We start from the raw sequence: 13,141 nt of genomic DNA, 5'->3' as shown, positions 1-13,141 counted from the left end.
TGTATAATCTTGGTGGATATATATAGTCGTTCACAATGAAATTCTTCCAAATTTGTGGTATGTTTAAAATTTTCAAAATAAAAAGTTGGAGGAAAACAGACTTAAAAATTATATAAATCAATTACAATGTATGGACTTTATTTGGATCATAATTTGGACACATAAGCTGTTAAAAAGAATGATGAGACACTAGGGGAAATGTGAATGCTGGCTGGTTACTTGTTAATTGTTTTTATGCCTGTGTAGGAGATGCTGTCAGTTCCCAGGTCCCATGGTCACACACCCTTACTACTTAAGAGCATGCTACCCAGAATTCAGCTGTCAGCAACTGCATCTCTTTGCCGAGGGCTTTCTCTGCCTGCTGAAACCTTTGCCTGCCCTTGGATGTCTGTAAATGCTGAGGAGTTAATGCTTGCCAGAGCAGCTTTCTGCCGATGTCTAACTTACAACCTTCCCTTTGTCTCACTTCCCCCTTTTCCCTCTTGGGTCCCCCTCTCAAATAGACTATTTGCATTCAAGTCTTTGTTTTGTTATTAGTTTCTGGAGGCACCCAAAGTCTGACATTGGGATAATGGCATTTTAAGTATTTTTTTTTTAATTCTTCATTTTTGGAGATATATATTGAAATATTCACAGATAAAATTATATTTGGGGGATCTGTTTCAAAATCAAGTGTTTGTAGGGAGAGCAGGTGGAGTTATGGATGAAAGAAATGGCAGAATCATGATACTGTTGAAGCTCAGTGATGGACAGGGGTGTTCACTATACATTTCTGTCTACTTTGTATATGTTAGAAATCGTACTAAATGACCAGCAGGGGCTAATGATGATAAAGGGAGGTCTGTTAAGAACCTTGGGCACAAACTCTGGCCTGGGCTCTATCAAGCAGACCCACCTGAGAAAGACATTGGTTTAAAAGTTGATCAGAGAACGTGCATATGAATATTCACAGCAAATTTATTTGTAATACTTCCAAACTAGAAACAACCAGAATGCCTTTCAGTGGGTGAACACTGAAACAAGCTATGGGGTATCTGTACCTTGTAACACTACTTGACAATGAAAAGTAACTAACTTTTCATTGTTAACTAACACAGTAGTTACATCTGAAGATCTGAATAGTTAGATCTGAAGAGTTAGGATCTGGAGGGTAATATGCTGAGAGAAAAAGAGCCAATCTTACAAGATCATATATGACTGCATTTACATAACATTCTTGAAATGACAGAAGCATAGAGACAGAGACAGATGAATGGTTGCAGGAGTTAAGGACAATACGCAGTAGGTAGGGTAGCACAAACGAGATTTTTACAGTGATGGACCAGTTTTGTATCTTGTTTTTGGTAGTGGGAATCTATATATCTGCGTAGATTTGTACACTCAAACTCACTCATACACATAAATGAATTCATGTAAAAGGGACAAAATCTGAATAAGGTTTATGGATGGTACCAACGTCAATCTCCTTGTTTTGCTTGTGTTGTAGTTATATAAAATGTAACTATTGGGGGAAACTGGGTGAAGTGTATAACGGACCTCTCTGAACTACTTTTGCAGCTTCCTGGGAATCCATAATTATTGCAAGATAAAAAAGGTTTTCTAAAAAAGTAAAGAAGTGTAAATAAAGTTTTAAAAAAAGGGCATCCAGATTTCACAGGTAGTTAGGGTGAAGGCCCTAGCACTTGAGTTCCATATCCAGTGTTGACAGTGCAAAAGAACAAGCTTCCATTCCTCTATCCAGAAGCAGAAGGGATACAGTCTTCACTGGAAAACCCAGTAGGCTAGTTAGTACAGGCCCCGTAGCGTGTAAACCTGATTATAAGGCCCTCTCAGAAACTGTAAGGTGCCCAACATCTTAATACATTCCTTTTCTGCTTAACTAGACAATGCGGGCTCTGTTTTTTGCAGCTTTGAATGCTGGCTGGTTTTTATTCTGATGGTTTCAACTGCGTATCTTAATTTTCTGAGGGATTTGAAGGGGTGATAAACAAAGCTAAAGTGTATCTCTACACACTGAAGCCACTGAGAAATTGATATCATGCTAGAAAGTAATAAGGATATGCAATATTCCTCAAGAATTTCTTTGTTTTGACCCTGATTAGAGCTGCTTGGTTACCTCTAGAAGCAGAGAGAACTGGAGCTTAGGCTGCCCTGCAATGATTGGTGGCCCTCCCTTTCTGAGGTTTTTTGTTATTCTGAAATCCCTAAGAAGCCTGTACTTCTGTGTCCAGAAAATAGATTTTTCTTCTGTAGCTTACTCATGATACGCAGCACTGCCCTCCCTAAACCCCCTGAGTGGCTCATCCTGGTTTTCAGATGGAAGGAAGACTATGCCTGGGAAACCTTCCTGCTTTTAAGGAGAGCGTAAGTGAGGGCTCTGAAAGGGGGATGCTGAACAGAGCTGTACCATTGCCCTATACAGTAAGCAGATCGGGAGTGGAAAAGAGGACGGGCAAAGGCCCACAGAAGCAAGAGAACAGACTGAAACATGTAGTTCAGAAGAAAGGAATAAGACTTAGAGAAATTATCTCAGCCTAAGTCAAAGCAGGAAGAAGAGAGCCAGCATCTTTAAGGACCTCATTATTTCCCCTGTTACCTTTATGACTGCTTTGTATTCGATGTGTATGTGGTTTTGGATCCTTGCTGGTGTTGGTCGTTTCACCTAATTTACAAATTAGGTACAGCTTTTTTTTTTTTGCTGTATGCGGGCCTCTCACTGTTGTGGCCTCTCCCGCTGCGGAGCACAGGCTCCGGACGCACAGGCTCAGCGGCCATGGCTCACGGGCCCAGCCGCTCCGCGGCATGTGGGATCTTCCCGGACTGGGGCACGAACCCGCGTCCCCTGCATCGGCAGACGGACTCTCAACCACTGCGCCACCAGGGAAGCCCAGGTACAGCTTTTAATGTGAAGAAATAAATTTACAAAGTTTACAAGAGCAGAACCAATGGACAACTGCATTTGAATGGAAGTTTTCTTTGGTCCCAAAACAGAAAAGGCCATTTTTATTATACATTTGTTTCTTGATCCCAGTTTTAGGTTTGGGGGTAAACTGTAGCTGAATACGCACTTTCTAAAAATTTACTTAATTGCCCAACAGACCTGCCCCCAAATGGAGGTGACAAGCGAGGATCAACAGAGGTACGCATTGTGATGTGTATAGCAGTTTCTTCTTCACAGCTTTGTTCCTTCTATATCTGCTAAAACTTCCACCATTAGATATTTACATTTTTGACAAAAACCAAAACCAAAACAAAACAAAAAACAGGGAAGTTGGGGGTAGCTTTGGGTTGGCCAAGGTCCCCCATTAATTATCAGTATCATTGCCTACTTTTCGTCGGTGCTTTCCAGTTTGGAAGTTACTTTAACATCCTTTGTTTCCGATTATGATTTTTCTTCTTAGCAACAATCTTGAGAAAGAAGTAGGGGCTTACATGATAATCAAAAGGTTTAAAATTTTAAAAAGGTGACGCCCAAAGGGGTTAAGTAACTTTCTCAAGGTCACAGAGCTAGTAAAACGATTCCTCATCACTCCGATCGGAAGCAGAGTAAGCCTGCTGCCCTCTCTCATGCTAACTGATTAAATGAGAGAAAAGAGCCCTGGGGAATTTCCTCTAATCACCCCACATTAGCTGAATAGCACAGATTACCTTCTACTTCTTCTCAAATCCCATTGCATTTACCATCTGTAAAATTCACCTGAGCTCTTCCTCACACTTTGCCTTGTCTTCCTTTTACGAGTTGAATCAGTGAATGGGTGAGTGGTGTACGCGTATGCTTTAACCCCCTCATTATATAGTACAAGTATTAGAAACAGGAACCTAGACTTCTGTATTCTCACAAAATTTAGCACAGTGCAATGCTTATAAATAATTTTTATTTGAATTTAACTAAATTAGAAAATAGCATGGAAAATACAGACTTTGGCCCTGAGAAGATAAAATAGAGAAAAGGAAAATTTTAATAAAGGTATACCAGGTACTTTTGTGCCTATGGAATCTATTACCACCATTTAAATCATCCTTTTGCTAAGATGCTTAATTCCCTGACCTTCTTAGTGCACACGCCCACCTCAATTCAATCAAAACACTGGATCGACCTACACGTACCCATCAGTCTTCTTCACCCCTTACCTTGGCTAGCCTAGAAACAAGATAACAAGCAACAGAAAGACGAACACACACTTGCTTAAATAATGAAAGGTATTTGGACTGAAAAGCTTGAAGGTAAAACTGCCTTCAAATGCGGCTTGATCTTACAGCTCAAATGATGGGAGCAACACCAAGCTTCTCTTTGTCTTTTCACTCTGCTCTCCTCAGGGTTGGCTCTATTCTCAGGCCAGGCATTGCTCCATTGCCTTCTAGTGTACAGCAGTGCTACTGAGAATTCTGATGCCATTCTTGTTCCTGGCCCTTGGTATGTGACCTATTTTTCCCTGTTGGAAGCCTTAGGGTTCTAAAATTTCGAAATAATCTTTCTTCCTCATATCCAGCAGGGAAAAACAAATATGTGTCCCAGTATTCACAGCAAAAGTCCTAGGTCGAGTGCCCACCACTGAACCAGTCACTCTGGGCAGGTAATTCAGATAAACTGATCATTTTAAGCTCTCTTCTGTGTTTCCACATTGGAGCTAGAAAGGGAATCAATTTCCCTAGAATCCCATGGATCCCAAAAAGAAATCAGTAGCTACTGGAAAGGGAGAAATAGATACTAAAGAAATAACTAACACGTTCTCCACTTTCCTTTATCTTAACTGATGGGTGTTACTAGAAGAAATCCAACAACTGTGTAATTCACAAATGAAAATTTGTGATCTCTAATGTCTGCAGGATTCTTGTTACATTGATCGTTCTCCCTCCTTCATAGTTGGCTCTCTACTAAGTGCTCTTCCTTGGCTTAGTGATCAAGTGTCTCTCTTCACAAAAACAAACAAAGCTTAACTCGAACCAGTGCCACTTAACTATTACCTTGTTTATCTCCCCTGGCAGCCAAGCACTTGAAGTCTTCACACAGTGGAAATCATAATAAAGTGAGATAAAAGCAAGATCCCTGCTACCCATAAGATATCAATCATCACACTTTCCCAGCTACCAGGAGTGATTACTACTTCTTTACCAATCTTCCAGTCTAGTCTGCCCTCCCTGCAGATAAGATTTATTGAGATATCCAATCATAGAATTGCTCTCACTTTTTGGTAGTCAGTAAACCCCTATTTCCTTATACTCTCTCCCAAATTACCCAACTAATCCAGTAAAGCTCAAATCCAACAAGTAGATTCTTTCTAAGGCCCCCTTATAGAAACACCCCTTGGTTCCTCATGGTGAGCGTTCATTCCTCTTGCAGTGAGTAATAAAACCAACTTGTTTAAATAAAGGTATGTACCTGGTGGTCTTTGGCTGGAGGGTGTTGGCAGCCCTTACTGTATCCATTGATGTCACTGAAATCCATTAAGTACCCTTCAGTTCTCTTCTGAATTACTGCAACATCCTCAAAAAATGGTTTTCCCTGTTCTGTCGTATTTAATCTATTCGGAAACTCAGATCTAATCATGTCACCTCCATGAAGGATGAAGTCTAAATATTTTAGCTTAGCCTGTGACACCCTCCTTACAGTCACAGCTCCTGTCGTATTAGTCACCACCTCCCCAACTCCAATTCCACGCACCAGCCATGACGAATTTGCTCACAGCTCTTCCAAAGCATTTTTCTGAACTCTGGCATGGCCTCTGGACCTCTTCTGATGCCTAGAGAATCTAGCTAGTTTTCGCTTAATTTTTACTTCTTAAAGACGTGGCTCAAGGACTGCTTTGGTGGCGCAGTGGTTAAAAATCCGCCTGCCGATGCAGGGGACACGGGTTTGAGCCCTGGTCTGGGAAGATGCCACATGCTGTGGCGTAACTAAGCCCGTGCGCCACAACTACTGAAGCCCACACGCCTAGAGCCCATGGTCTGTAACAAGTGAAGTCACCGCAATGAGAAGCCCGCGCACCGCAACGAAGAGCAGCCCCTGCTCACCACAACTAGAGAAAGCCCATGCACAGCAACGAAGACCCAACACAGCCATAAATAAATAAATAAATAATATAGTAAATTTATTTTTAAAAAAAGGACGTGGCTCAAGCATTTTGTCCTGAGAAGCCTTCTTAGATACCTCTGGGAGTCATTGGTTTGTGTGTATTTCTCTCATAGAATGTACTGTAATTACTCATCTGTTTTCTCTATGAGGCTGCCAACTTCCCAAGGCCCATCCCTTGTCTTATTCCTCCTGATACCCTCCCACAGGGGATCATACCCAGGGTTCTTCCGCAATGTTTGAAAATGAAAGTGGGGAATGGGGGTAGGGTGCTCAGGGATTGAGAACAGCTTTGTGGATGGGGCTCAGAGATGATAAACGTTTTGCAGTTTACGGGACAATCTGGCACAAAGAATTATCTCCCCCAAAATGCCAATAGCATCTCCATTATAGCACAGGGAACTCTACTCAATGCTCTGCGGTGACCTAAATGGGAAGGAAATCCAAAAAAGAGGGGATATATGTGTACATACAGCTGATTCACTCTGCTGTACAGCAGAAACTAATACAACATTGTAAGGCAACTATACTCCAATAAAATGTTTTTAAAAAAAGGAAGCAACACCCTAGGTTCTCAATAGGTATTTGTTTGTTGAAGGAATGACTAAATAAACATGAACGAATAAGTAAAGTAACGTAAAAATGAAAGAATAAATTAATGAATAAATGAAGAGGGAGAAAAGTAGGGGGCACTGTATTTGGAGATGCAAGTGTACCCCAAGGGGAGGTATCGATTGGCAAATTCATGCTTTGACAACTTAAAATTTTCCCCTGGTCATATTTGCTGTCTCTTTCCCCCTGGGATTGTGAGGGCAAGATGCAAAATGAATTGAAAGAACTAATTAAAGCGAATAGATTCATATGAAGATATCTGTCGGGGGAGATAAAACCAGTCTATCTTGGTGGGGGAGGGATCATTTATTTCGCCTCTGACATTTACCTCACCTTTTTCAAGACAAGACATCTTAATTCTGATTTAAACTTTATATCCAACCATTTAACCTCAGACCCATTACTTGCAGCTTATTGTTGCTACAAACTAAAATCCCCAGGGAGCAGACATGCGTTGTGGTTTTATTACCAATGTAAGTACTGTGTGACTCACATCCTCCCTTGAGGGGAATCTCAGCTGGGTAAAACTTTTTCTGGAATAACTTTGTCATTAAAGACATAGGCACTGAATCAAAAGCTAATTGAATCAAAACTGTGGATAGTTTAACCTGGGATTCTAGACCCATTTAGTGCATAAATAATTGGTACCAAGAGTCTTTTATGCAAGGATGCCAACTGTTTCTGGGTCCCAGTGCAATTATTTCTAGTTTTGAAGGCAGTATTTTAAAGTCCCTCAATTTATTCACATACTCAATGACAAAAAAGATTTCAATGTAATACCAATCCATAAAATATTAGCTGATGTTCATGATCTAACCTGTACCTCAAAAAATAAAAGGCATCCTTAAAAATCTTTCTGTTTTTTAAATCTTAAAAAAATTTTCTGTTCACACTTTTCATGGGAATACTTTTCTAAACTTCTTATTAAACTGGAGAAAATCACAGCAAAGTCTTCTCATAAGAGTGACCAGGAAGGACTTCTGTTCATTTAAATAATTGTAGACCCCGTGCTTTAAATGTTCAATTTTTTCATTTACTGGTGGTAAAATGAAATACTGCCATAGAAGAGAGACAAGGGAACTGTGGGGCTATAAGCGAGAGATCACAATCAGTTGAGAGGATCAGAGTAAACTTCTAAACGGAGTGATTTGTAAAGGAATTTAGGGACGACAGGATTTGGGGGAGCATCTGAAAGCAAACTCTTATTTCCATGATTGCCAACATAGCGGAAAATTGTGAAAGACTTTGAAATGTACCCAAAAGATCTGGCTGACTTCAATGGAAAAACTAGGTGAACTGGCTCATAATATTGGGTTACTGGGCCTTCCATTGTCTGTGAGCTATTTTACAACTCTATTGTTTGTGCATAGGTGATAGCAATGCAGATAACTCCTGTTCACAGACAAGACAATCTGTCTGTGGGCAGCCTGGTGCCTCTCCACTACATACATTCAGTGCACACACCTCAAGTAGACTCCTGGTGCCCGAGTCCTAGTGCCCAGGTTGTCAGAAGCACCTCTACTGCCTCTCACTGAGGTCTCTTGTTGCAGAACTTGACGTCCAAGCAGGCTTGGATGGCTTTTCCTGTGGAACACATAATATCTGTCCTTCCAAGTTCCTGCCCACACACCAACCTCTCACTCCTGTGTCCCTAACACACAGGAATCACCCTGTCCCTTTATGGAATATACAAGTTAAATTGTCTCTTTAAGAAGATACAACCACAGACACTGGATTCTAGACCACGAAGATACAAATATCTCTTTATGTTCATCCCTATCCGTCACCTTCTTTTAGTACCTGAAGCATAAAATTCCCTCTGAGGATGAGAACTCTTACACAGGGGTCATTGATACCTTCAAGTTCTCGGAGTAGGAAGTTGTCTCAGAAGATGAAATGTTCTTTTGCTTCCTAATTATGTCCATGAAACCCAGGAAATTTTAATAAGAAACCTAGATATGTTAGAAATACTTTTTGGAATCACAGACATGCTTTAAAAAATAATTAACCATTACTACACTGTTTCCAGTTTTATAAAAATGGAACAGCCTTATAGTTGCTGCCAGTCCTGAGTCCATTATGATAAAAATGGCCCTAGTTCCTGGTTAAAGTCAGCAACCTGTCAGTCCACTCTCTTCAGTGGATGTCTTCTACTGCTGCAGGCAAGAATTTGTTTTAGGTGCTATTTTGTTCATTAATAGAATTATATACCAGAAACTGACCAGTGTCCCAGTACTGTGCTGCAAACAGCTTTCCATCAGGAGTGGGATCCGAAAAAGTTATTTTGTAGTGAGGGCACAAAGCCCACGGCCCAGCATCCATGCCTCCTCTATTCATACATCATTGACAAGGGTGGAGCAGAAAGAGAGAGATTTTGAGAGGAGGGTCTTAACTATTGAGTCTCGTGATTCTACTCTTCAGAGCAGCATAAAATAGTGTCTAATAGGTTACCAGAAAGTTCAAGCACTAAGAGAAACCAGAATGACACAGAAGGCAGGCTTTTCATACCGTATGCCCAGGAAAACTCTGAGTTAATGCCCACCCAGAGAGAAGAGAAAGAGATGCCAACACAGGCTATGTATTACTTTAATTGAATCTCTGTATGTGATTTGATTAAGACTTTTGAAGCAGGGGTGGGGGGTTGGGGGATGGCGAGGCATATTTAGGGTTGCAATACAGCGCATTCATCACAACCTTGCATCATGCCATGTTCTGGTTATGTAATTATGAAATAATTGAACTGCCCTCATAAAATTATATAAACATTAAATGACTACATTTGAGAAATGAACCGCTTGACCCTGCTCAGTTCCTAACCCATAATAAACTTGGCACCACTGCAGAGGGTTGGAAGTGAGACAAAAAGTGAGCACGGCTTGGCATCCTTCCACTAAAATTCCTGCTGTGGAAGGGTGGCCCTTCCAAAGAACACCAGAGGGCTTCCCTGGTGGCGCAGTGGTTGAGAGTCCGCCTGCCGATGCAGGGGACACGGGTTCGTGCCCCGGTCCGGAAAGATCCCACATGCCGCGGAGCGGCTGGGCCCGTGAGCCATGGCCGCTGAGCCTGCGCGTCCGGAGCCTGTGCTCCGCAGCAGGAGAGGCCACGACAGTGAGAGGCCCGCGTACCGCAAAAAAAAAAAAGACCAAACTGGTATTGAATTTAAAGATCTTTAACAACAACTACTTCAACTTCACCGCATGTCAATTCTTTTATATTTTTCATGAAGGTTGTTGACATTATTTTTATTTTCATAATGAAGAATTTAAGCCAAAGTTATAACCATTTTCAAGCATTAAGAAAGGATAGAGAATAATACAACAATCATCAATATCATTCACCGGCCTGTTTCACCGCAAGTCAATTCTAACTACCAATTATGACATTGCTGCTAATGCCATCAGCCAAACGGGAGGCTTTGAATTGGGGGAGTAGGGGGATTCGAAAACCATAGAGATCAAGAGACCACTATCCTGTTTCTGAAAAGGAAAATTCTATAGTTTAGCCGAAATTAAGAACAGAGGTTTTGAGCCCTTTTTAATTGAAACTGCTTTAGACAGGTGTACCTCATTCAGTTACTCATTGTAATTAACACAGTAAAAGGATAGTACTGGGCCCCAAAATCCGCTCTCCTGAAACATTCATTTTCATCATATTCATTTTCACAGTTATGAATATCTTAAGAAGAAAAGATTAAGACCAAAGAAATCCTTTTGTAAGCACCAGGGAACCATGAGAGGAAGACCAAATTTATTTAAGGACAAATTTCCAGACGATGGGTTGTATTGGGAAATTTGGGATTTCACCCTCTGACTCCACAGATACGTATCTCAGCAGACACTCTATGAGGTCTAAGAGTCATCTATTCAAGTAGCTCCTATTATTTGAAGTATTTTAGACTTGCCCAGCATGTTTTATATTTCAATTCACTTTCGTGTCTATCAGTTTATCCACAAGATCATGACAGAATGAAAGAACGCACAACTGGAAGAGGTCCTGAGAAAGGCATTCGAGGTCTCTGAGGTAAGCATGGTTAAGGACTCACCTCTGTCACCAGTCAGGAAGCAGGTAATGATTGACACATGCAGATTTGATCAGCTTCTCAGTGCTGCTACCAGAGAAGAACCCAGCTATGAAAGGCAGAAGTACTTGCGAAACAGCAGCTTATACCTACAGATCGAGATGGATTCCTGGTCCTGGAAGTATCTCACAAAGCCAAGCCAGCCTCAGTTCCAAGTGAGAGATCAGTCTTTGAAAGGGCACGCTGATCCTGGGAAATAACAAATAGATTAGACCAGAGTTTCTGATTTGGCTATCATTTTTCTAATTGTTGCTTTCTTTCTATATGTGTGTGGGGGGCAAGTGTTTATTGATTTTGAACTTTGCTAGCATGGGGCCAACTTCTAAAACTCTGGTGTTGTCCACATAGAAGTATATCTCTTTAATAAATATAATGGATGGAACTTTGTACATATTCATATATTTAACATTTAATACAGTAGATTTCAGTGAGAAGAGTTGGAAGAGGAGAGCGCCTTTGTATTTTAAGTGGCATGATTACTGCAGTTTTCTCAGATTATTAACATTTTTCTCTTCTGAGCAGAATCAGTGTTTTATTTTAGTTAGAAGAGGAGTGGCAAGAAAGCCTGAAGTTAAAATAGCAAAATTGCAGCATCAATTACTCTGGATTTTCAGTTATGTTTTTTGGCTCTCCACAAAGCAGATTAAAACTTAAAGTTCTCAGTGACACCAAAAAGGGCCCCCAGGATTGGATATCCTCATAGGAGGTACAACAAAAATAGAATTAAGCCTGGAGATTCCAAACCAGACCCTAAGAGTAGCAGTTGTTTTCCAGGTTCATTTAAACAATCCCTAGATTGAAACAGAGCTTTTAAACATCTGTGCCACTAGATGGCACCATATAAGCACTTTTATTTTCACTTTTCCCATCTTCCCAAAGAAATAGGAAGGCGGCAAAACATTAGGTAAGGGAATCCATTCAGTCCTTGAAATTGCTATCGTTTATTAATTTAACTAAATCTTTAAATTACAAGCCTAGACACCGTGTAACCGATTTGCCAATACCTTAATTCTCTATCAGCAGGTACAGTTCCATTGATGAGAGATTGGCTCAAAGGCCACTTTAGATTTGTTATTTGGCAGACAGGAAAGTGAATAAGAAGGCAAGAAAATTGATAATATGCGAGAGGGCAGACAGGAAAAAGAAATACATTTATAAGAAAATGTCTGATGTTGAATTTTCTTTGGTTTCCATTAAAACTTCCAGTGCCTCAGAAGATTGTCAGTGTAATGTTCTATCAGTAGTACCATAATTTATTCTTTTGTTACACCGTGGGGATTGGAGAGGAAAAGGCCCGTGCTAGCAGGAGGCACAGGAGGAGATTATATATGCAAATCATCCCGCAGCTCTTGTACCAGGAGAGGGTTTGTCTTGTAATATTTCTTTTAAGTCACACAGAGAAATCTTTGGTTGGTTGCCAAAAAGCAAAATTGGGAGGTTAAAAAGAAGGGGACGAAAGGAAGAGATGATTTGAAAGGAGTATGCAAAGCTGTGATGAACAGTCAGAAGATGTGTGATAACTGCAGTGTCTGTGATTTTTTTTTTTTTTTTTAAGAACTGAGAATGGAGGGGATGCAGGGGTGGGTAAGGAATGCAAAGCAGTTTGGCAAAGCAAGGTTAAGTGTATTCAGGCCCGGGGAATCGAGGACATCTGGTCATATCCAGACCAAATGTAATCTACGTGACTGGCAGTGGGTGGGCATAACCCAGGTCACCTGCCCTCCTAACCCAGGTCGGCTGCTTCTTGATTCTCCTTCCCAGGAGCAGTCAGCCACGTTCCACAGAGCGGAGGTGCCAGATGCTGCTTCTTTCCCCGAAAAAGTCAAGTGGACGCTGAGGGAGAATTTTAAAGACATCAAAGAGCCTGAATGGACAACCGTATCCCTGTAGCTGTCAGTTCTACTGGTCCAGTAAGGGGAGGATGGAGATGAAGGAGCTGGAAGACTTGGGTGGGGATGGGAGTGAGGGTGGTGGAGGGCTGCTTTGATGAGTTTTCTTCCTCTAGCACAGAGCCCGTAAACTTGGTTTTCTTCCTTTGTATACTTCAGCTTACAAACACTGGCTCCTCTCTGAAAAGGTCACCCTGCTATTCAGGCAGAATTTGTGACTCTCAGCAGCTGGGAAAACCTTGGAACCAAAGAGAACCTATTAGGAGAGAAAAAACCCCAAACTCATCGCTAAGCCAAGATACGGGGAAAAGATTAACCTCTAAAAAAAATGTTTTATGACAACGAGAACACACAAAATTTCTCTTTGATTCATAACCTTAATAAATTCTGCTTATCGTTTGCAATAATTCTAAGGTATTCTAAAAACACTTTTATATTAGAAAAGAGTTTCATATTAGTTTAAATTATTTTAGGGAAGAGAGGCCCTATTCC

The sequence above is a fragment of the Phocoena phocoena genome, chromosome 12 (genome assembly GCF_963924675.1).
Source record: "Phocoena phocoena chromosome 12, mPhoPho1.1, whole genome shotgun sequence".
In the NCBI taxonomy this organism is placed as follows: domain Eukaryota; kingdom Metazoa; phylum Chordata; class Mammalia; order Artiodactyla; family Phocoenidae; genus Phocoena; species Phocoena phocoena.
This window is presented reverse-complemented; position numbering follows the sequence as displayed.